The sequence below is a fragment of the Oncorhynchus masou genome, chromosome 3 (assembly GCF_036934945.1).
Source record: "Oncorhynchus masou masou isolate Uvic2021 chromosome 3, UVic_Omas_1.1, whole genome shotgun sequence".
Taxonomy (NCBI): domain Eukaryota; kingdom Metazoa; phylum Chordata; class Actinopteri; order Salmoniformes; family Salmonidae; genus Oncorhynchus; species Oncorhynchus masou.
Window position 1 is genome coordinate 5,986,428 of NC_088214.1, and position 26,776 is coordinate 6,013,203.

Below are 26,776 nucleotides of genomic sequence, written 5' to 3' on the forward strand. Positions count from 1 at the left end.
ATCATACAACCATCACATTACACAACCATCACACAACCATTACCCAACCATCACATTACACAACTATCACACAACCATCCCATTACACAACCACCCCATTACACAACCATCCTATCACACAACCATCCCATCACACAACCATTACACAATCATCACATTACACAACCATCCCATCACACAACCATCCCATTACACAACCATTACACAATCATCACATTACACAACCATCCCATTACACAACCATCACACAACCATCCCATCACACAACCATCCCATTACACAACCATTACACAATCATCACATTACACAACCATCCCATTACACAATCATCACATTACACAACCATCACACAACCATCCCATTACACAATCATCCCATTACACAACCATCTCACAACCAATACAGACCTAGTGTAGTACAACCATGATCAGCCATGACTCGCTCTCATTCTGTTAATTCCTTGGACTTCGAGGAACTTTTTTCCACTTAATTTGTCGTATCGTATGTCACAACTATGCTAATATTGTGTTTCTACTGTTATTCTGTATTTTCTGTGAAAGGCGTTTGCCTCTCCTGTGGTCTAAAGGGCTTCAGATTAACAGCCAGAGGGAGTATTAGAAGATTATCCTCCTCCCAACCTTTGTAACTTTTTGATCTGGATTGAATAGACTGGAGTTGATCTGGATTGAATAGACTGGAGTTGATCTGGATTGAATAGACTGGAGTTGATCTGGATTGAATAGACTGGTAGTGATCTGGATTCAATATAGTGTTTATATGGATTGAATAGACTAGTGCTGATCTGGATTCAATAGACTAGTGTTGATCTGGATTCAATATAGTGTTTATATGGATTCAATAGACTAGTGCAGATCTGGATTCAATAGACTAGTGTTGATCTGGATTCAATAGACTAGTGTTGATCTGGATTCAATAGACTAGTGTTGATCTGGATTCAATAGACTAGTGTTGATCTGGATTCAATAGACTAGTGTTGATCTGGATTCAATAGACTAGTGTTGATCTGGATTCAATAGGCTAGTGTTGATCTGGATTCAATAGGCTAGTGTTGATCTGGATTCAATAGACTAGTGTTGGATTGAATAGACTGGTGTTGATCTGGATTGAATAGTGTTGATATGGATTGAATAGAATGGTGTTGATCTGGATGTAATAGACTGGTGTTGATCTGGATTGAACAGACTGGTGATCTGGTTGAATAGACTGGTGTTTATCTGGATTCAATATGCTGAGGTTAATCTGGATTGAATAGACTGGTGTTGATCTGGATTCAATAGACAGGTTAATCTGGTTTGAATAGACTGGTGTTGCCAATTTGAGGGAGATATATGTAAAGTTTACATTTTTTCCAGAAATCCCTGTTGAAAGATGTATTCCTTGTTTATTCCCTTTTGATTCTGGGATTTTACAACCCTTGTTTCCATTGTGTCTGATTGTACAACGCTAGTTTCCATTGTGTCTGATTGTATAACCCTTGTTTCCATTGTGTCTGATTGTACAACGCTAGTTTCCATTGTGTCTGATTGTACAACCCTTGTTTCCATTGTGTCTGATTGTACAACGCTAGTTTCCATTGTGTCTGGTTGTACAACCTTGTTTCCATTGTGTCTGATTGTACAACGCTAGTTTCCATTGTGTCTGATTGTACAACCCTTGTTTCCATTGTGTCTGATTGTACAACGCTAGTTTCCATTGTGTCTGATTGTACAACCCTTGTTTCCATTGTGTCTGATTGTACAACCCTAGTTTCCATTGTGTCTGATTGTACAACGCTAGTTTCCATTGTGTCTGATTGTACAACCCTAGTTTCCATTGTGTCTGATTGTACAAACCCTAGTTTCCATTGTGTCTGATTGTACAACACTAGTTTCCATTGTGTCTGATTGTACAACCCTAGTTTCCACTGTGTCTGATTGTACATACCCTAGTTTCCATTGTGTCTGATTTTACAAACCCTAGTTTCCATTTTGTCTTGTAGGTTATGTGATTACTATTTCCGTAACTGTTATGTGATTGTGGATAGATGGTAAGTAGTTTATTCATTGTAATAATACTTTTTTTTAAACGTCTTATGGGATGTAATGTGATACCTATACTTATTTACTGTTTACATTAATCTTTCATTAAATGTTTTTTTTATCACAAAAATAGCCTTACCATGTTGAGTGAATATTGTGATCGTTGTGTGATAGATTGTAAGTGTTGTTAATAATTGTAATAGTCATATAATTCTGGAAATCCTTACCAGATTGCCAACAGAGAGCACATTGTTGAACTCGTCGGTCATGGGGTAGTGTTCCAGGGCCATGAAGAGGGTGTTGAGGACGATACAGATGGTTATTGCCAGGTCTAGGAAGGGATCCATCACAATCATCTTCACATACTCCTTTACCTTCAGCCACCACGGGCACCTGTCCCAGATCAGGTACGCCTTCGCAAAAGTGTACCAGCAGGGGGGGCACTTCTGACGAGACTCCTCCAGCTCTGGGTGGCAGAGACCAGACACAGGGGTTAGGTTGGAATGGTTTTAGGGCTGTGTAAAATTCCACAAACTTTCCCACAGTTCCTTGGGGTTTTTCAAGAAACTTGGTTGGGGGATTATCTCCTTGCTCATACCCTCCTAATTCCAGGAAATTAAGATTTCGGGAAAACCAGAGAACTTTTGGGAACGATTGTGGAAGCCCAAGCAGTTTTAAAGGTGACACTTTTATATTTATAAATAATTTATAAAGGATTTGTAAAGGGTTTATAAACTTTTAATAAGTAATTTATAGATATTTTATAAATCTGTCATAATTTATTAACTGCAATGATACTACAAAGCACATTGTGTGCTTCTTCTTTTAGCTCCTTGCCAAAGACTATACTGGTAATAATAACAGTTCTGGTTTTAAAATGCTTGATGGGATTACCTTTTACATCCTTATTGGCTTGTTGAGAGCTTTACCAGTCCAGTCAGCTAGCCATCAGTTAGTTATGACTTAGTTATATGTTAGTTTTGAGCTAGTTGTAGATTAAACTTGTAAATTATAAATTAGATATAAGTTAGTTATACATTTATAATGATGTCATAATGAGTTAGTTATACATTTATAATGATGTCATAATGAGTTAGTTATACATTTATAATGAAATCATAATGAGTTAGTTAGACATTTATAATGAAGTCATAATGAGTTACTTAGACATTTATAATGATGTCATAATGAGTTAGTTAGACATTTATAATGAAGTCATAATGAGTTAGACATTTATAATGATGTCATAATGAGTTAGTTAGACATTTATAATGATGTCATAATGAGTTACTTAGACATTTATAATGAAGTCATAATGAGTTACTTAGACATTTATAATGAAGTCATAATGAGTTACTTAGACATTTATAATGAAGTTATAATGAGTTAGTTGGGCGTTAAAAAGAGCCTCTGTAAATTGACCTCTGACCTCTGAAGGTACCCTCACCATCCATGGCATCGCTGAGGAAGCTAATGGAGCTCAGACCGCGTTTCCTACGGAGGGGAGGCTCTGCAGTCTCGGGGGAGAGCTGGGCTGACTTGGCACTGGACTCTTCTATACAGGTGGGCTCCTGGAAGAACGGGAAAAACAAAGTTTGACAAACACTGGCCAATCAAACAATCAATTAATTCAATCAATCACATTATATTTACATTAAAAAATTTTTTTACAAAATTTGCTCCCACAGACTCCAATACTACAACAGGGCTCACTTGAAAAAAGCCCTGGTTTTAAAAAGTTCACAAACTTTATCTTCTTTGACCTTCTCCATGCTGCAGGCGGGTAGGGAGGTGGGGGTGTGCAGGCCGACAGTGGTGACGCCGTTCTGGTCCAGGGAGATGTTGAGACGTCCGTTGATGTTGAGACTGGGGGTGAAGACCTGGGAGCAATGGCTCCTCACGCTGCCTGTCCTTTTGTGCTTGTGTTGCCAGTTGGGGCCGATGGTGGAGCCTGCCCTGCTCCTCCCCATGATGTCCCCATGAACACTGTACTCGTCATCCCCGAAGTCGGCATCAGAGGTGGTACAGGGTCTGAAGGAGAAGATACTGGCCTGGCTGCCACGGCGAGTGCTGAGGGGGTGGGACGACATGGCAGCAAGGAGAGGGTGGACGGGCATGGGAGACGTGGGAGGCAGGGGGGACTGGAGGGAGGATAAGGAGAGATAGTGAGAGAGAGAGAGAGAGAGAGAGAGAGAGGGAGAGGGGGGAAAGGGAAAGAGAGGGTGAGAGAGAGAGAGAGAGGGGGGGGGGGGAGAGAGGGAGAGAGAGAGAGAGGGGTGAGAGAGAGATAGAGAGGGGAGAGAGCGAGAGAGGGAAAGATGAGAGAGAGAGAGAGAGAGAGAGAGAGAGGGAAAGATAGAGAGAGAGGGAGAGGGAGAGTGTGAGAGAGAGAGAGAGAGAGAGAGAGAGAGAGAAGAGAGAGGGGAAAAGAGAGAGAGAGAGAGAGAGAGAGAGAGAGAGAGAGAGAGAGAGGGAGGAGAGGGGGAAAGGGAAAGAGAGGGTGAGAGAGAGAGAGAGAGAGAGAGAGAGGGGGGGGGAGAGAGAGAGAGAGAGAGAGAGGGTGAGAGAGAGATAGAGGGAGAGAGCGAGAGAGAGGGAAAGAGAGAGGGTGAGAGAGAGAGAGAGGGAGAGGGGGGGAAAGGGAAAGAGAGGGTGAGAGAGAGAGAGAGAGAGAGAGAGAGAGAGGGGAGAGAGGGAGAGAGAGAGAGAGGGTGTGAGAGAGATAGAGAGAGGGAGAGAGCGAGAGAGAGGGAAAGAGAGAGGGTGAGAGAGAGAGAGAGAGAGAGAGAGAGAGAAAGATAGAGAGAGGGAGAGAGAGAGTGTGGGAGAGACAGAGAGAGAGAGAGAGAGAGAGAGAGAGAGAAAGAAAGAGAGAAAGAGAGAGGGTGTGAGAGAGAGAGAGAGAGAGAGAAAGAGAGAGGGAAAGAGAGAGGGTGTGAGAGAGAGAGAGAGAGAGAGAGAGAGAGAGAGAGAGAGAGAGAAAGAGAGAGGGTGTGAGAGAGAGAGAGAGAGAGAGAGAGAGAGAAAGAGAAAGAGAGAGAGAGGTGTGAGGGAGAGAGTTAGTTGTAGAAGACAAAAAATAGTGAGACATTCATTATTTTTTTAATGTTAACCTTTGTTTAATAAGGCAAATCAGTTAAGAACAAATTCTTATTTACAATGACGGCCTACCCCGGCCAAACCTGGGTGACGCTGGGACAATTGTGCAATGCCCTATGGGTCTCCCAATCACGGCCAGAGGTGATGCAGTCTGGAATCGAACCAGGGCACTGCAGTGACACCTCTTGCACTGAAATGCAGTGTCTTAGACCACTGCGCCACTCAGGACCCCAAGTGGTGCAGCAGGCCTTGATGGGTGCTACACATTGGTAGTGAATAAGGTGAGTTTGCCTTATTGTGATTGTTAAAAGGCTAATCGGGAACATGATGATGCTAAACAAGGTTCTAATCAACATTCAAACTTTCCAAGACCGACACATTGCTAACTACAAATCCCTCTGACAGTTCAGTAAGGTGTGATATGTGCTCGTCTTACCAAGCTACTTAAAAATGACTACGCTACACTGTAAGTCGCTCTGGATAAGAGCGTCTGCTAAAAAAAGACCAAAATGCAATGCAATGTAATGTACAAAAAAAAAAGTGTCTGTCGTACCACCCGCTCATCCAGTGGATCAAACTTCTCGTCTGATTCGTCCGCTGGATCCTCGGAGAGCATCCTGCGAGATCTTCTACTGGCTGTCCGTTTCAAACTGCTGCCCACTTTTAGTTGAAACGGGGACAGCTCTGGAGACACGACCGAGTCTGTCTCCTGCTGGATTCTTCTCTCGGCCATCTTCCCCACCAGTAGAGAAACGAGTTCAGTTTACACAGTCAAAATAATAACTGATAATATAATGACCATCAATCTGTGCTTTACCATTGACTTTAAAGGGATTTAACACACATTCTAGACAGAGGTTAATTAGTAGGAAGTATTACAATATTCCTAAAATGTAATACATACTTTAATTTCCTGAATTGGCAAAAGAAAAACAAAAAGAAAAACAAAATAAGTAACAGGATGTTTTAAAATAAACTTTAAACCAGAGCCATACATCATAGAGAGAATATATTACAACATACTGTACTATACTGTACTGTACTATACTGTACTGTGCTATACTGTACTATACTGTACTGTACTATACTGTACTGTACTCTACTGTACTATACTGTACTGTACGATACTGTACTGTACGATACTGTACTATACTGTACTGTACTGTACTGTACTGTACTGTACTATACTGTACTATACTGTACTGTACTATACTGTACTATACTGTATTGTACTATACTGTATTGTACTGTACTATACTGTACTATACTGTACTGTGCTATACTGTACTGTACTATACTGTATTGTGCTATACTGTACTGTACTGTACTATACTATACTGTACTATACTATACTGTACTATACTGTACTATACTGTAATGTACTATACTATACTGTACTATACTGTACTATACTGTACTGTACTATACTGTACTGTAATATACTGTACTGTACTATACTGTACTATACTGTACTGTACTGTACTATACTGTACATGGTTCTAATGTAAACCAGGGTTGGGACCAATTTGAATTTGAAGACAGTCAATTCAGGAAGTAAACTGAAATATGAATTCAATAATTAATTAATTCAACTGAAAGGGAAATGTATTTATTTCAGTGAATTCAATTTGAATGAACCCCAGCCCAGATGTGGTCAAGCTACCCTCTGTTCTCTGTATAGGTGCTGTACAATGCTAATAAAGTTGCAAATCAAATTGCCCTATGTTGGGACAATAAAGCTTTCTGAACTTGAATCTGGTTAGAAAATGTCTGCCTTCCGAAAACCTACAACCCACCATCAGAATACAAACCTATCGTCTGAATACCAACCTATTGTCTGAATACCAACATATCATCAGAATACAAACCTATCGTCTGAATACCAACCTATTGTCTGAATACCAACATATCATCAGAATACAAACCTATCGTCTGAATACCAACCTATTGTCTGAATACGAACCTATCATCAGAATACAAACCTATCGTCTGAATACGAACCTATCGTCTGAATACCAACCTATCGTCTGAATACCAACCTACCATCTGAATACGAACCTATCGTCTGAATACGAACCTATCATCAGAATACAAACCTATCATCAGAATACAAACCTATCATCAGAATACAAACCTATCGTCTGAATACCAACCTATCGTCTGAATACCAACCTATCGTCTGAATACCAACCTACCGTCTGAATACGAACCTATCGTCTGAATACCAACCTATCGTCTGAATACCAACCTATCGTCTGAATACCAACCTATCGTCAGAATACAAACCTATCGTCTGAATACCAACCTATCATCTGAATAAGAACCTATCGTCTGAATAAGAACCTATCGTCTGAATACCAACCTATCGTCTGAATACCAACCTATCGTCTGAATACAAACCTATCGTCTGAATAGTAAATCCAACCTACCCTCTGTTCTCTGCGTACATGTTCCATGGCCAGTTGGAATTCTCTCTCCTTCATCCAGGCCTCCTGGATGGTGGCCTGGTTCTGTTCCTCGTAGGCCATGGCCACCACAGCCAGGATCAGGTTGACCAGGTAGAAGGAACCCAGAAAGATGACCAGCACAAAGAAGACCATGTAGGTTTTCCCTGCCGAACGCAGAGTCTGAGGAGGGACAGCAGGTTAACACACACACACACACAAACGCACACAAACGCACACACACACGCACACGCACACACACACACACACACACACACACACACACACACACACACACACACAGGAAGCGCCCAGCTCATAAGAGTGTATACAGAGTATTGTAAGGTTGTGTACCTGATGATAGAGGTTCTCCCAGTAGTCCTGGGTCATCAGCCGGAACAACGCCAGGAAAGCCCAGCCAAAGCTGTCGAAGCTGGTATAACCATAGTTAGGGTTCCTTCCTATTCTCAGACAGTCAAATCCCTCAGGACACTTCCTGCAACACACAACATCATGCTAGGGTTAAACACATGACACATCAGTATTCTAGGGTTAAACACATGACACAGCAGTATTCTAGGGTTAAACACATGACACAGCAGTATTCTAGGGTTAAACACATGACACAGCAGTATTCTAGGGTTAAACACATGACACAGCAGTATGCTAGGGTTAAACACATGACACATCAGTATTCTAGGGTTAACACATGACACAGCAGTATTCTAGGGTTAAACACATGACACAGCAGTATGGCTAGGGTTAAACACATGACACAGCAGTATTCTAGGTTAAACACATGACACAGCAGTATTCTAGGGTTAAACACATGACACAGCAGTATTCTAAAACACATGACACAGCAGTATTCTAGGGTTAAACACATGACACAGCAGTATTCTAGGGTTAAACACACGACACAGCAGTATTCTAGGGTTAAACAGACACAGCAGTATTCTAGGGTTAAACACATGACACAGCAGTATTCTAGGGTTAAACACATGACACAGCAGCATTCTAGGGTTAAACACATGACACAGCAGTATTCTAGGGTTAAACACTTGACACAGCAGTATTCTAGGGTTAAACACATGACACAGCAGTATTCTGACACAGCAGGGTTAAACACATGACACAGCAGTATTCTAGGTTAAACACATGACACAGCTGTATTCTAGGTTAAACACATGACACAGCAGTATTCTAGGGTTAAACACATGACACAGCAGTATTCTAGGGTTAAACACATGACACAGCAGTATTCTAGGGTTAAACAACACATATTCTAGGGTTAAACACATGACACAGCAGTATTCTAGGGTTAAACACATGACACAGCAGTATTCTATTAAACACATGACAGAGCAGTATTCTAGGGTTAAACACATGACACAGCAGTATTCTAGGGTTAAACACATGACACAGCAGTATTCTAGGTTAAACACACACAACAGTATTCTAGGGTTAAACACATGACACAGCAGTATTCTAGGGTTAAACACATGACACAGCAGTATTCTAGGGTTAAACACATGACACAGCAGTATTCTAGGGTTAAACACATGACACAGCAGTATTCTAGGGTTAAACACATGACACAGCAGTATTCTAGGGTTAAACACATGACACAGCAGTATTCTAGGGTTAAACACATGACACAGCAGTATTCTAGGGTTAAACACATGACACAGCAGTATTCTAGGGTTAAACACATGACACAGCAGTATTCTAGGGTTAAACACATGACACAGCAGTATTCTAGGGTTAAACACATGACACAGCAGTATTCTAGGGTTAAACACATGACACAGCAGTATTCTAGGGTTAAACACATGACACAGCAGTATTCTAGGGTTAAACACATGACACAGCAGTATTCTAGGGTTAAACACATGACACAGCAGTATTCTAGGGTTAAACACATGACACAGCAGTATTCTAGGGTTAAAAACACATGACACAGCAGTATTCTAGGGTTAAACACATGACACAGCAGTATTCTAGGGTTAAACACATGACACAGCAGTATTAAACACATAGGGGGTTAAACACATGACACAGCAGTATTCTAGGGTTAAACACATGACACAGCAGTATTCTAGGGTTAAACACATGACACAGCAGTATTCTAGGGTTAAACACATGACACAGCAGTATTCTAGGGTTAAACACATGACACAGCAGTATTCTAGGGTTAAACACACACAGCAGTATTCTAGGGTTAAACACAGCAGTATTCTAGGGTTAAACACATGACACAGCAGTATTCTAGGGTTAAACACATGACACAGCAGTATTCTAGGGTTAAACACATGACACAGCAGTATTCTAGGGTTAAACACATGACACAGCAGTATTCTAGGGTTAAACACATGACACAGCAGTATTCTAGGGTTAAACACATGACACAGCAGTATTCTAGGGTTAAACACATGACACAGCAGTATTCTAGGGTTAAACACATGACACAGCAGTATTCTAGGGTTAAACACATGACACAGCAGTATTCTAGGGTTAAACACATGACACAGCAGTATTCTAGGGTTAAACACATGACACAGCAGTATTCTAGGGTTAAACACATGACACAGCAGTATTCTAGGGTTAAACACATGACACAGCAGTATTCTAGGGTTAAACACATGACACAGCAGTATTCTAGGGTTAAACACATGACACAGCAGTATTCTAGGGTTAAACACATGACACAGCAGTATTCTAGGGTTAAACACATGGGTTAAACACATGACACAGCAGTATTCTAGGGTTAAACACATGACACAGCAGTATTCTAGGGTTAAACACATGACACAGCAGTATTCTAGGGTTAAACACATGACACAGCAGTAAGGGTTAAACACATGACACAGCAGTATTCTAGGGTTAAACACATGACACAGCAGTATTCTAGGGTTAAACACATGACACAGCAGTATTCTAGGGTTAAACACAGCAGTATTCTATTAAACACATGACACAGCAGTATTCTTAAACACATGACACAGGTATTCTAGTTAAACACATGACACAGCAGTATTCTAGGGTTAAACACATGACACAGCAGTATTAAACTGACACAGGTATTCTAGGGTTAAACACATGACACAGCAGTATTCTAGGGTTAAACACATGACACAGCAGTATTCTAGGGTTAAACACATGACACAGCAGTATTCTAGGGACACAGCAGTATTCTAGGGTTAAACACATGACACAGCAGTATTCTAGGGTTAAACACATGACACAGCAGTATAGTCTAGGGTTAAACACATCTAGGGTTAAACACATGACACAGCAGTATTCTAGGGTTAAACACATGACACAGCAGCATTCTAGGGTTAAACACATGACACAGCAGCATTCTAGGGTTAAACACATGACACAGCAGTATTCTAGGGTTAAACACATGACACAGCAGTATTCTCTGACACAGGTATTCTAGGGTTAAACACATGACACAGCAGCATTCTAGGGTTAAACACATGACACAGCAGTATTCTAGGGTTAAACACATGACACAGCAGTATTCTAGGGTTAAACACATGACACAGCAGTATTCTAGGGTTAAACACATGACACAGCAGTATTCTAGGGTTAAACACATGACACAGCAGTATTCTAGGGTTAAACACATGACACAGCAGTGGGTTAAACACATGACACAGCAGTATTCTAGGGTTAAACACATGACACAGCAGTATTCTAGGGTTAAACACATGACACAGCAGTATTCTAGGGTTAAACACATGACACAGCAGTATTCTAGGGTTAAACACATGACACAGCAGTAGGGTTAAACACATGACACAGCAGTATTCTAGGGTTAAACACATGACACAGCAGTATTCTAGGGTTAAACACATGACACAGCAGTATTCTAGGGTTAAACACATGACACAGCAGTATTCTAGGGTTAAACACATGACACAGCAGTATTCTAGGGTTAAACACATGACACAGCAAAGGGTTAAACATGACACAGCAGTATTCTAGGGTTAAACACATGACACAGCAGTATTCTAGGGTTAAACACATGACACAGCAGTATTCTAGGGTTGACACAGCAGTATTCTAGGGTTAAACACATGACACAGCAGTATTCTAGGGTTAAACACATGACACAGCAGTATTCTAGAACACAGCAGCAGTATTCTAGGGTTAAACACATGACACAGCAGTATTCTAGGGTTAAACACATGACACAGCAGTATTCTAGGGTTAAACACATGACACAGCAGTATTCTAGGGTTAAACACATGACACAGCAGTATTCTAGGGTTAAACACATGACACAGCAGTATTCTAGGGTTAAACACATGACACAGCAGTATTCTAGGGTTAAACACATGACACAGCAGTATTCTAGGGTTAAACACATGACACAGCAGTATTCTAGGGTTAAACACATGACACAGCAGTATTCTAGGGTTAAACACATGACACAGCAGTATTCTAGGGTTAAACACATGACAACACATGACACAGCAGTATTCTAGGGTTAAACACATGACACAGCAGTATTCTAGGGTTAAACACATGACACAGCAGTATTCTAAAACACATGACACAGCAGTATTCTAGGGTTAAACACATGACACAGCAGTATTCTAGGGTTAAACACATGACACAGCAGTATTCTAGGGTTAAACACATGACACAGCAGTATTCTAGGGTTAAAACACATGACACAGCAGTATTCTAGGGTTAAACACATGACACAGCAGTATTCTAGGGTTAAACACATGACACAGCAGTATTCTAGGGTTAAACACATGACACAGCAGTATTCTAGGGTTAAACACATGACACAGCAGTATTCTAGGGTTAAACACATGACACAGCAGTATTCTAGGGTTAAACACATGACACAGCAGTAAACACATTCTAGGGTTAAACACATGACACAGCAGTATTCTAGGGACACAGCAGTTAAAACACATGACACAGCAGTATTCTAGGGTTGACACAGCAGTATTCTAGGGTTAAACACATGACACAGACACAGCAGTATTCTAGGGTTAAACACATGACACAGCAGTATTCTAGGGTTAAACACATGACACAGCAGTATTCTAGGGTTAAACACATGACACAGCAGTATTCTAGGGACACAGCAGTTAAAACACATGACACAGCAGTATTCTAGGGTTAAACACATGACACAGCAGTATTCTAGGGTTAAACACATGACACAGCAGTATTCTAGGGTTAAACACATGACACAGCAGTATTCTAGGGTTAAACACATGACACAGCAGTATTCTAGGGTTAAACACATGACACAGCAGTATTCTAGACACAGCAGCATTCTAGGGTTAAACACATGACACAGCAGTATTCTAGAGTTAAACACATGACACAGCAGTATTCTAGGGTTAAACACATGACACAGCAGTATTCTAGGGTTAAACACATGACAAAGCAGTATTCTACACAGGGGGTTAAACACATGACAAAGCAGTATTCTAGGGTTAAATACATGACACAGCAGTATTCTAGGGTTAACACATGACACAGCAGTATTCTAGGGTTAAACACATGACACAGCAGTATTCTAGGGTTAAACACATGACACAGCAGTATTCTAGGGTTAAACACATGACACAGCAGTATTCTAGGGTTAAACACATGACACAGCAGTATTCTAGGGTTAAACACATGACACAAACACATGACACAGCAGTTAGCAGTATTCTAGGGTTATGTGATATGTTACGTGATATGTGATATGTTACATACGTGACATGTGATATGTTGCATACGTGTGATATGTTACATAGGTGTGATATGTTTCATATGTGTGATATGTTGCATATGTGTGATATGTTACATATGTGTGATATGTTACATACGTGTGATATGTTACATACATGTGATGTTACATACGTGTGATATGTTACATATGTGTGATATGTTTCATACGTGTGATATGTTTCATACGTGTGATATGTTTCATACGTGTGATATGTTTCATATGTATGTTAAATACATGATATGTTACATACGTGTGATGTTTCATATGATATGTTTCATATGTATATGTTACATACGTGTGATATGTTTCATACGTGTGATATGTTTCATACGTGTGATATGTTTCATACATACGTGTGTGATATGTTTCATACGTGTGATATGTTACATACGTGTGATATGTTACATACGTGTGATATGTTTCATACGCAGTGATATGTTTCGTGTGATATGTTTCATACGTGTGATATGTTTCATATGTTTCATGATATGTTTCATACGTATGTTTCATGTTGTGATATACGTGTATGTGATATGTATGATATGTTTCATACGTGACATGTGATATGTTACATATGAGTGATATGTTACATACGTGTGATATGTTTCATACGTGTGATATGTTGCATACGTGTGATATGTTACATACGTGTGATATGTTTCATACATGTGATATGTTGCATATGTGTGATATGTTTCATACGTGTGATATGTTACATACGTGTGATATGTGATATGTTTCATATGTATGATATGTTTCATACGTGTGATATGTTACATACGTGTGATATGTGATATGTTTCATATGTGTGATATGTTTCATATGTGTGATATGTTTCATACGTGTGATATGTTACATATGTGTGATATGTTACATACGTGTGATATGTTTCATACGTGTGATATGTTTCATACGTGTGATATGTTACATACGTGTGATATGTTACATACGTGTGATATGTTTCATACGTGTGATATGTTACATACGTGTGATATGTTACATACGTGTGATATGTGATATGTTTCATATGTATGATATGTTTCATACATGTGATATGTTACATACGTGTGATATGTTACATACGTGTGATATGTTTCATACGTGGAATATGTGATATGTTTCATACGTGTGATATGTTACATACGTGTGATATGTTTCATACGTGTGATATGTTTCATATGTTTCATACGTGTGATATGTTACATGTGATATGTTTCATACGTGTGATATGTTTCATACGTGTGATATGTTACATACGTTTATGTTACATACGTGATATGTGATATGTTTCATACGTGTGATATGTGATATGTTTCATATGTTTCATGATATGTTACATACGTATGTGATATGTTTCATACATATGTGATATGTTTCATACGTGTGATATGTATTTACATACGTGCTGATATGTTTCATACGTGATATGTGATATGTGATATGTTTCATACGTGAGCTATGTTTCATACGTGTGATATGTTTCATACATGTGCTACGTGTGATATGTGATATGTTACATACGTGTGATATGTTTCATACGTGAGCTATGTTTCATACGTGTGATATGTTTCATACGTGATATGTTTCATATGTGATATGTTTCATACGTGTGATATGTGATATGTTTCATACGTGAGCTATGTTTCATACGTGTGATATGTTTCATACGTGTGATATGTTTCATACGTGTGATATGTTTCATACGTGTGATATGTTACATACGTGTGATATGTTTCATATGTGTGATATGTTACATACGTGTGATATGTTTCATACGTGTGATATGTTACATATGTGTGATATGTTACACATGTGTGATATGTGATATGTTATGTTTCATACGTGAGCTGATTCATGTATGTTACATACATATGTCACATACGTGTGATATGTGATATGTTTCATACGTATGTGATATGTTTCATACGTGTGATATGTGATATGTTACATATGTGTGATATGTTTCATACGTGTGATATGTTTCATACGTGTGATATGTGATATGTTTCATACATGTGCTATGTTACATACGTGAGCTATGTTTCATACGTGTGATATGTTTCATACGTGTGATATGTGATATGTTTCATACGTGTTACATACGTGTGATATGTTACATACATGTGATGTTACATACGTGTGATATGTTTCATACGTGTGCTATGTTACATACGTGTGATTTGTTTCATACGCGTGATATGTTACATGTGTGATATGTGATATGTTACATACGTGTGATATGTTACATACGTGATATGTGATATGTTTCATAGCGTGTGATATGTTATGTGATATGTTATGTTATATGTGATATGTGTCATACGTGATATGATATGTTTCATACATACGTATGTTTCATATATGTTTCATATGTGATATGTTTCATATGTGATATGTTACATACGTGTGATATGTTATGTTTCATACGTGTGATATGTTATCATACGTGATATGATATGTTTCACATATGTTTGATATGTATGTTACATACGTGTGATATGTGATATGTTTCATACGTGTGATATGTGATATGTTACATACGTGTGATATGTTACATACGTGTGATATGTGATATGTTACATACGTGTGATATGTTACATACGTGTGATATGTTACATACGTGTGATATGTGATATGTTACATACGTGTGATATGTGATATGTTACATACGTGTGATATGTGATATGTTATATGTTACATACGTGTATGTGATATGTTTCACAGACGTTTCATACGTGGAGCTATGTTTCATGTGATATGTTACATACGTGTGATATGTTATGTTTCATACGTGATATGATATGTTTCATATGTGTTTCATACGATATGTTACATACGTGTGATATGTGATATGTTTCATACGTGTGATATGTGATATGTTTCACATACGTGTGATATGTGATATGTTTCATACGTGTGATATGTTTCATACGTGTGATATGTTACATACGTGTGATATGTGATATGTTTCATACGTGTGATATGTTACATACGTGTGATATGTGATATGTTACATACGTGTGATATGTGATATGTTTCATACGTGTGATATGTGATATGTTTCATACGTGAGCTATGTTTCATACGTGTGATATGTTACATACGTGTGATATGTGATATATGTTTACGTGTGATATGTGATATGTTACATACGTGTGATATGTTACATACGTGTGATATGTTACATATGTGTGATATGTTTCATACGTGTGATATGTTACATACGTGATATGTTACATACGTGTGATATGTGATATGTTACATACGTGTGATATGTGATATGTTACATACGTGTGATATGTTACATACGTGTGATATGTTTCATACGTGTGATATGTGATATGTTTCATATGTGTGATATGTTTCATACGTGTGATATGTTACATACGTGTGATATGTTTCATACGTGTGATATGTTACATATGTGTGATATGTTTCATACGTGTGATATGTTACATACGTGTGATATGTGATATGTTACATACGTGTGATATGTTACATACGTGTGATATGCAGTAATTACAAATAGTAGTGTCATAGTGGGTTTTCTTGGCATCTTTGAGTGTAATTATTGTGATAGTCTCATGTTCAACCGGTATGGCGTACCCCCACACTTTATTTCGCTGAGGGGGACGCCGTACCGGTCAGTGCCAGCTTACTTTCACCGTTGATTTTACAACCCAAAACAGAGTAAAGGTGGTAATGGACAGCTAACAGCTAACACTGATGACGGTTAAACCAAGTCTGTGCAGTAAACAAATAAAAGTGTTAATTGAACTCCTATAGAGTTGAATTCAACACTGTTTCAGATAACATTTGCTCCCAGTCTGCATAGTGTTAAAGTTACTCTACAGGTAGTGTCACATTTTCAGAGTTAATTAGTGGAGACAGTGGTGGAGAAGGTGGAACATTTTAAGTTCCTCAGCGTACACATCACGGACAAACTGAAATGGTCCACCCACACAGCCTCAGGAGGCTGACAAAACTTTGGCTTGTCACCAAAAATACACACAAACTTCTACAGATGCACAATCGAGAGCATCCTGGCGGGCTGTATCACCGCCTGGTACGGAAACTGCTCCGCCCACAACCGTAAGGCTCTCCAGAGGGTAGTGAGGTCTGCACAACGCATCACCGGGGGCAAACTACCTGCCCTCCAGGACACCTACACCACCCAATGTTACAGGAAGGCCATAAAGATCATCAAGGACAACAACCACCCGAGCCACTGCCTGTTCACCCTGCTATCATCCAGAAGGCAAGGTCAGTACAGGTGCATCAAAGCTGGGACCGAGAGACTGAAAAACAGCTTCTACCTCAAGGCCATCAGACTGTTAAACAGCCATCACTAACATTGAGTGGCTGCTGCCAACATACTGAACTCAACTCTAGCCACTTTAACAATTACAACTTGGATGTAATAAATGTATCACTAGTCACTTTAAACAATGCCTCTTTATATAATGTTTACATATCCTACATTACTCATCTCATATGTATATACTGTACTCTTTACCATCTACTGCATCTTGCCTATGCCGTACGGCCATCGCTCATCCATATATTTATATGTACAGTACATATTCTTATTCATTCCATTGTTGATGTGAAATTGTTAGGTTACTTGTTAGATATTACTGGACGGTCGGAACTAGAAGCACAAGCATTTCGCTACACTCGCATTAACATCTGCAAAACATGTGTATGTGACCAATAAAATGTTATTTTATTTGACTCAAAATGGTTTTAAAATTCATGCAAACATTTTTTCAGTTGAATTTGAGTTTGAGTTGAATTTACACTGCAATGACTGCAAAAGGTAACACTGATTTAATTCCGACACTCCGAGCTCATTGACTCCTCATAAGGTTGAAAATACTCAACCTGTGTTAAAATAATTAAACACTGTAATTTTTACACCCCCATATTTTACTGTGAGGGCTGTAATATATGAAATGTTTACATGTGTAAGAGATGGGATGGGATGGGAAAGAGGGGGAAGAGAGGGAGAGAGAGGGGGGGAGTGAGAGGGGAGAGAGAGAAATGGGGGAGCGAGATAAAGAGCTGAGAGAGAGAGAGAGCTAAGAGAGTAGAACTGTAGAAAATTAATTTGAAACGTAGATTTTGTTGTTGTCTCCGCCGTCAAGATAGGGGGACACAAAAAAAAAAGGCTGGAGCCGACCCTGGACACATTAAATGTAATCATGAAGCGAGAGAGAGAAAGAGAGACAGAGAGAGAGAGAGAGAAAGAGAGAGAGAGAGAGAGAGAGAGAGAGAGAGAGATAGAGAGACAGAGAGACAGAGAGACAGAGAGAGGGAGGGGAGAGAGACAGAGAGAGAGAGACAGAGAGAGAGAGAGAGAGAGAGACAGAGAGAGAGAGACAGAGAGAGAGACAGGGAGAGACAGAGAGACACAGAGAGACAGAGAGAGACAGACAGAGAGAGAGAGAGACAGAGAGACAGAGAGACAGACAGAGAGACAGAGAGACAGAGAGAGAGAGACAGAGAGACAGAGAGAGCCAGACAGAGAGAGAGACAGACAGAGAGAGAGACAGAGAGAGAGACAGAGAGACAGAGAGAAGGGGACAGAGAGGTTCCTGTATCACCTCACCTGGTGTACACAGCTGCTTCCTGGAGTTATTCACCCATGATTTATTCCAGAAAAATCACAGGTGCAAAATGTAGCACAGGGGGCAAGTTACACTGATATAACACTACATACAGCCTAAAGCCCTAAACGGTTGAGCAGCCTTATGGTGTTCTGTCCTGGTCCAGTGTACTAAAAGAGTTGTTTCATTACCCAAGCAGGTCCTAACATATTCAGGATGTATAAACTATGGAGGAGGAGTCAGATGTAATCTCACAACCTTATCAATGTGACCTTACTAACACCATGGCCAAACCGGATAGACTCGTGCGCCCCCACACCAAACGCGATCACGACATGCAGGTTGAAATATCTTAACAAACTCTGAACTAATTATATTAATTTGGGGACAGGTCGAAAAGCATTAAACATATATGGCAATTTAGTAAACTAGCTTGCAGTTGCTAGCTAATTTGTCCTATTTAGCTAGCTTGCAGTTGCTAGCTAATTTGTCCTATTTAGCTAGCTTGCTGTTGCTAGCTAATTTGTCCTGGAATATAAACATTGGGTTGTTATTTTACCTGAAATGCACAAGGTCCTATACTCCACAAATTAATCCACACATAAAACAGTCCACCGAATCGTTTCTAGTCATCTCTTCTCCTTCCAGGCTTTTCTTCTTTGGACTATATAGCCTCCAAATTGACTCTGTATCAGTACCCCCTGTATATAGCCTCCAAATTGACTCTGTACCAGTACCCCCTGAATATAGCCTCCACATTGACTCTGTACCGGTACCCCCTGTATATAGACTCCACATTGACTCTGTACCGTAATACCCTGTATATAGCCTCCACATTGACTCTGTACCGGTACCCCCTGTATATAGCCTCCACATTGACTCTGTACCGGTACCCCGTGTATATAGCCTCCACATTGACTCTGTACCGGTACCCCTTGTATATAGACTCCACATTGACTCTGTACCGGTACCCCCTGTATATAGTCTCCACATTGACTCTGTACCGGTACCCCCTGTATACATACAGTGCCTTGCGAAAGTATTCGGCCCCCTTGAAATTTGCGAATTTGCCACATTTCAGGCTTCAAACATAAAGATATAAAACTGTATTTTTTTGTGAAGAATCAACAACAAGTGGGACACAATCATGAAGTGGAACGACATTTATTGGATATTTCAAACTTTTTTAACAAATCAAAAACTGAAAAATTGGGCGTGCAAAATTATTCAGCCCCTTTACTTTCAGTGCAGCAAACTCTCTCCAGAAGTTCAGTGAGGATCTCTGAATGATCCAATGTTGACCTAAATGACTAATGATGATAAATACAATCCACTTGTGTGTAATCAAGTCTCCGTATAAATGCACCTGCACTGTGATAGTCTCAGAGGTCCGTTAAAAGCGCAGAGAGCATCATGAAGAACAAGGAACACACCAGGCAGGTCCGAGATACTGTTGTGAAGAAGTTTAAAGTTTAAAGATTTGGATACAAAAAGATTTCCCAAGCTTTAAACATCCCAAGGAGCACTGTGCAAGCAATAATATTGAAATGGAAGGCGTATCAGACCACTGCAAATCTACCAAGACCTGGCGTCCCTCTAAACTTTCAGCTCATACAAGGAGAAGATTGATCAGAAATGCAGCCAAGAGCCATGATCACTCTGGATGAACTGCAGAGATCTACAGCTGAGGTGGGAGACTCTGTCCATAGGACAACAATCAGTCGTATATTGCACAAATCTGGCCTTTATGGAAGAGTGGCAAGAAGAAAGCCATTTCTTAAAGATATCCATAAAAAGTGTCGTTTAATGTTTGCCACAAGCCACCTGGGAGACACACCAAACATGTGGAAGAAGGTGCTCTGGTCAGATGAAACCAAAATTGAAACTGTTTGGCAATAATGCAAAACGTTATGTTTGGCGTAAAAACAACACAGCTCATCACCCTGAACACACCATCCCCACTGTCAAACATGGTGGTGGCAGCATCATGGTTTGGGCCTGCTTTTCTTCAGCAGGGACAGGGAAGATGGTTAAAATTGATGGGAAGATGGATGGAGCCAAATACAGGACCATTCTGGAAGAAAACCTGATGGAGTCTGCAAAAGACCTGAGACTGGGACGGAGATTTGTCTTCCAACAAGACAATGATCCAAAACATAAAGCAAAATCTACAATGGAATGGTTCAAAAATAAACATATCCAGGTGTTAGAATGGCCAAGTCAAAGTCCAGACCTGAATCCAATCGAGAATCTGTGGAAAGAACTGAAAACTGCTGTTCACAAATGCTCTCCATCCAACCTCACTGAGCTCGAGCTGTTTTGCAAGGAGGAATGGGAAAAAATTTCAGTCTCTCGATGTGCAAAACTGATAGAGACATACCCCAAGCGACTTACAGCTGTAATCACAGCAAAAGGTGGCGCTACAAAGTATTAACTTAAGGGGGCTGAATAATTTTGCACGCCCAATTTTTCAGTTTTTGATTTGTTCAATTTTTTTGAAATATCCAATAAATGTTGTTCCACTTCATGATTATGTCCCACTTGTTGTTGATTCTTCACAAAACAATATAGTTTTATATATTTATGTTTGAAGCCTGAAATGTGGCAAAAGGTCGCAAAGTTCAAGGGAGCCGAATACTTTCGCAAGGCACAGTATATACTATATAGAGCCTCGCTACTGTTATTTTCACTGTCATTTTACTTTATTTGGTTTTTTTTTCTTTACTTATCTATTGTTCACCTAATACCTATTTTTTACTTACAAATTGCACTGTTGGTTAGTGCTTGTAAGTAAGCATTTCAATGTAAGGTCTCCACCTGTTGTATTCAGCATTTCACTGTAAGGTCTCCACCTGTTGTATTCAGCATTTCACTGTAACCTGTTGTATTCAGCATTTCACTGTAAGGTCTACACCTGTTGTATTCAGCATTTCACTGTAAGGTCTCCACCTGTTGTATTCAGCATTTCACTGTCAGGTCTACACCTGTTGTATTCAGCATTTCACTGTAAGGTCTACACCTGTTGTATTCAGCATTTCACTGTAAGGTCTACACCTGTTGTATTCAGCATTTCACTGTAAGGTCTACACCTGTTGTATTCAGCATTTCACTGTCAGGTCTACACCTGTATTCTGCGTACATGACAAATACACTTTGATTTGAATACATGTTGATTTGATTTGATTGATTAACATGTATTATGCGATACGTCTGATAAAAGTGGTGTTTTGATTTGAATACATGTTTCTTTGATCCCCCTTAACTGTTTCTCTCCCCCTCCTCACTCTTTCTCTCCCCCTCCCCACTCTTTCTCTCCCCCTCCTCAAAGTCTTTCTCTCCCCCTCCCCACTCTTCTCTCCCCTCTCCCCACTCTCCTCCCCTCACTCTTTCTCTCCCCCTCCCCACTCTTTCTCTCCCCCTCCCCACTTTCTCTTCTCTCCCCCCCCTCCCCACTCTTTCTCTCCCCCCTCCCCACTCTTTCTCTCCCCTCCCCACTCTTTCTCTCCCCCTCCCCACTCTCTTCCCCCTCCCCACTCCCTCCCCTCCCCACTCTTTCTCTCCCCTCCCCACTCTCTCCCCCCCCCACTCTTTCTCTCCCCCTCCCCACTCTTTCTCTCCCCCCTCCCCACTCTTTCTCTCCCCCCTCCCCACTCTTTCTCTCCCCCTCCCCACTCTTTCCCCCCCTCCCCACTCTTTCTCTCCCCCTCCCCACTCTTTCTCTCCCCCTCCCCACTCTTCCCCCTCCCCACTCTTTCTCTCCCCCTCCCCACTCTTTCTCTCCCCCTCCCCACTCTTTCTCTCCCCCTCCCCACTCTTTCTCTCCCCCTCCCCACTCCTCCCTCCCCACTCTTTCTCTCCCCCTCCCCACTCTTTCTCTCCCCCCTCCCCACTCTTTCCCCACTCTCTCCCCCTCCCCACTCTTTCTCTCCCCCTCCCCACTCTTTCTCTCCCCCTCCCCACTCTTTCTCTCCCCCTCCCCACTCTTTCTCTCCCCCTCCCCACTCTTTCTCTCCCCCTCCCCACTCTTTCTCTCCCCCTCCCCACTCTTTTACTCCCCCTCCCCACTCTTTCTCTCCCCCTCCCCACTCTTTCTCCCCACTCCCCCTCCCCACTCTTTTCTCCCCCTCCCCACTCTTTCTCTCCCCCTCCCCACTCTTTCTCTCCCCCTCCCCACTCTTCCCCACTCTCTCCCCCCATCCCCACTCTTTCTCTCCCCCATCCCCACTCTTTCTCTCCCCCATCCCCACTCCTCTCCCCCCTCCCCACTCTTTCTCTCCCCCTCCCCACTCTTTCAATTCAATTCAAAAAACTTTATTAGCATATGTTTAAATTGCCAAAGCAAGTGAAAGAGATAATTAACTAAAATGGGAAAAAACAATATAAAATTAACAGTAAACATTAAACTCACAAAAGTTCCAAAAGAATAGAGACATTTCAAATGTCATATTATGGCTATTATTATGTGTTGTAACGATGTGCAAATAGTTGAAGTACAAAAGGAAAAATAAATAAACATAAATATTGGTTGTATTTACAATGGTGTTGGTTCTTCACTGGTTGCCCTTTTCTTGTGGCGACAGACACCAAATCTTGCTGCTGTGATGGCACACTGTGGTATTTCACCCAGTAGATTTGGGAGTTTATCAAAATTGGGTTTGTTTTTGTATTCTTTGTGGATCTGTGTAATCTGAGGGAAATATGTCTCTAATATGGTCATACGTTGGACAGGAGGTTAGGAAGTGCAGCTCAGTTTCCACCTCATTATGTGGGCAGTGAGCACATAGCCTGTCTTCTCTTGAGAGCCATGTCTGCCTACGGCGGCCTTTGTCAATAGCAAGGCTATGCTCACGGAGTCTGTACATAGTCAAAGCTTTCCTTAAGTTTGGGTCAGTCACAGTGGTCAGGTATTCTGCCACTGTGTACTCTCTGTTTAGGGCCAAATAGCATTCTGGCTTGCTCAGTTTTTTTGATAATTCTTTCCAATATGTCAAGTAATTATATTTTTGTTTTCTCATGATTTGGTTGGTTCTAATTGTGTTGCTGTCCTGGGGCTCTGTGGGGTGTGTTTGTGAACAAGGACCAGCTTGCTTAGGGGACTCATCTCCAGGTTCATCACTCTGTAGGTGATGGCTTGGTTATGGAAGTTTTGGGAATCGCTTCCTTTTAGGTGGTTGTAGAATTTAACAGCTCTTTTCTGGATTATGATAATTAGTGGGTATCGGCCTAATTCTGCTCTGCCTGCATTATTTGGTGTTCTACGTTGTACACTGAGGATGTTTCTGCAGAATTCTGCATGTATGAGTCTCAATTTGGTGTTTGTCCCATTTTGTGAAGTCTTGGTTGGTGAGCGGACCCCAGACCTCACAACCATAAAGGGCAATGGGCTCTATGACTGATTCAAGTATTTTTTAGCCAGATCCTAATTGTTATGTTGAATATTATGTTCCTTTGATGGCATAGAATTCCCTTCTTGCCTTGTCTCTCAGATCGTTCACAGCTTTGTGTAAGATACCTGTGTGCTCTAGGGCAACAGTATCTAGTGTGGTGCTGCTGTAAGCCCTCCTTCTCCTTGGTTGGGGACAGAAGCACCAGATCATCAGCAAGCAGTAGACATTTGACTTCGGAATCTAGTAGGGTGAGGCCGGATGCTGCAGACTGTTCTAGTGCCCTCGCCAATTCGTTGATATATATTTTAAATAGGGTGGGGCTTAAGCTGCATCCCTGTCTCACCCCACGGCCCTGTGGAAAGAAATGTGTTTTTTTTGCCAAGTTTGTATACATTAATTTTATAATGTTGTATGTTTTTCCCCCAACACCACTTTCCATGTCGAAATCAACAAAGCCTGAAAATACTTTGCCTTTGTTTTGGTTTGTTTGTTAGTCAATTATAATGTGCAAGGTGAATATGTGGTCTCTCTCTCTCTCTTTGCAGATCACCGTGTTGTTGCCTCCCAGCCTGTTTTTGTTGTCTCCTGGGGGGGGGTCAATGTAAATTATCCGGTGGCAATTTTTATGAATTGTTCAGCAGTCTAATGACTTGGTGGTTAAGGAGGCGTTTTGGTCCTAGACTGGGCGCTCTGGTACCACTTAACATGGAGTAGCAGAGAAAACAGTCTATAACTTGGGTGACTGGAGTCTCCAATAATTTTATGGGCTTTCCTCTGACACCTCCTGAATGGCAGGAAGCAGTGATGTACTGGGCTCTACCCTCTGTAGCGCCTTACGGTCAGATGCCAAGCAGTGATGCAACCCGTCAGGATGCTCTCAATAGTGCAGCTGTATTGAGGATCTGGAGGCCCATGGCAATCTTTTCCTGAAGGGGAAAAGGTGTTGTCGTGCCCTCTTCACGATTGTCTTGGTATGTTTGGACCATGTTAGTTTGTTGGTGATGTGGACACCAAGGAACTTGAAATTCTCGACCCGCTCCACTACAGCCTCGTTGATGTTAATGGGGGTCCGCCTTTTCCTGTAGTCCGCGATCAGTTCCTTTGTCTTGCTCACATTGAGAGAGAGTTGATGTCCTGGTACCACACTGCCAGTTCTCTGACCTCCTCCCTATAGGCCGTCTCGTCGTTGTCGGTGACCAGGCCTACGACTGTTGTTTCGTCAGCAAACTTAATGATGGTGTTGGAGCCGTGTTTGGCAACGCAGTAACACTGAATTGTTATTCAGCACTGTCAACACTTTGTTCAGCAGTTTTCTAAGTCGTAAAATGCAAAGTGTTTCCACAAGCTTGTGTTGTTATTATTAGCGGTTTGTGTCTTTTTTAATATCGAGGAATATTTCATTTTCTCTGGTCATAGGAGTAACAACATGAATTGTTGCACGAGGCAAAAATAATGCTGTGTGACTTGAGTTTCGCCATCAGCTGGAAGACTGTGTCCCCTTTTCTCAGCGGAGGGAGGGAGAGAGGAGGGACGGTGAGTCAGGTGAGAGGAGGGAGAGAGGAGGGACGGTGAGGAGGGAGAGAGGAGGGAAGGTGAGGGGTGGGAGGAGGGAGAGAGGAGGGATGGTGAGGGGTGAGAGGAGGGAGAGAGGAGGGATGGTGAGTTGGGTGAGAGGAGGGAGAGAGGAGGGAAGGTGAGTCGGGTGAGAGGAGGGAAGGTGAGTCGGGTGAGAGGAGGGAAGGTGAGTCGGGTGAGAGGAGGGAGAGAGGAGGGAAGGTGAGTTGAGTGAGAGGAGAGAGAGAGGAGGGAAGGTGAGTCGGGTGAGAGGAGGGAGAGAGGAGGGAAGGTGAGTCGGGTGAGAGGAGGGAGAGAGGAGGGTAGGTGAGTCGGGTGAGAGGAGGGAGAGAGGAGGGAAGGTGAGTCGGGTGAGAGGAGCGAGAGAGGAGGGAAGGTGAGGGGTGAGAGGAGGGAGAGGGAGGGATGGTGAGGGGTGAGAGGAGGGAGAGAGGAGGGATGATGAGGGGGTGAGAGGAGGGAGAGAGGAGGGAAGATGAGTCGGGTGAGAGGAGGGAGAGAGGAGGGAAGGTGAGTCGGGTGAGAGGAGGGAGAGAGGAGGGAAGGTGAGGGGTGAGAGGAGGGAGAGAGGAGGGATGGTGAGGGGTGAGAGGAGGGAGAGAGGAGGGAAGATGAGTCGGGTGAGAGGAGGGAGAGAGGAGGGAAGGTGAGTTGGGTGAGAGGAGGGAGAGAGGAGGGAAGGTGAGTCGGGTGAGAGGCAGCCTCACCCTCCTCTCCTTCCCTCCCCTCAGACTGACCATCAGATCCAGTCCACCAGACCAGTACAAAAAAGCAAATTATTATGCTCATTCAGCTGTGCCTCACAAGTAATACAACAAATGATCCATAATCAGAGTGATCGGGTGAGTCGGGTGAGAGGAGGGAGAGA

At 41.5% G+C, this 26,776-nt stretch overlaps 1 pseudogene; it reads right to left on the reverse strand.

The window, feature by feature from the left end:
* The window catches only part of LOC135509237 (sodium channel protein type 4 subunit alpha-like), a 121,623-nt pseudogene that overhangs the window by 42,215 nt on the left and 52,632 nt on the right, over positions 1-26,776 (reverse strand).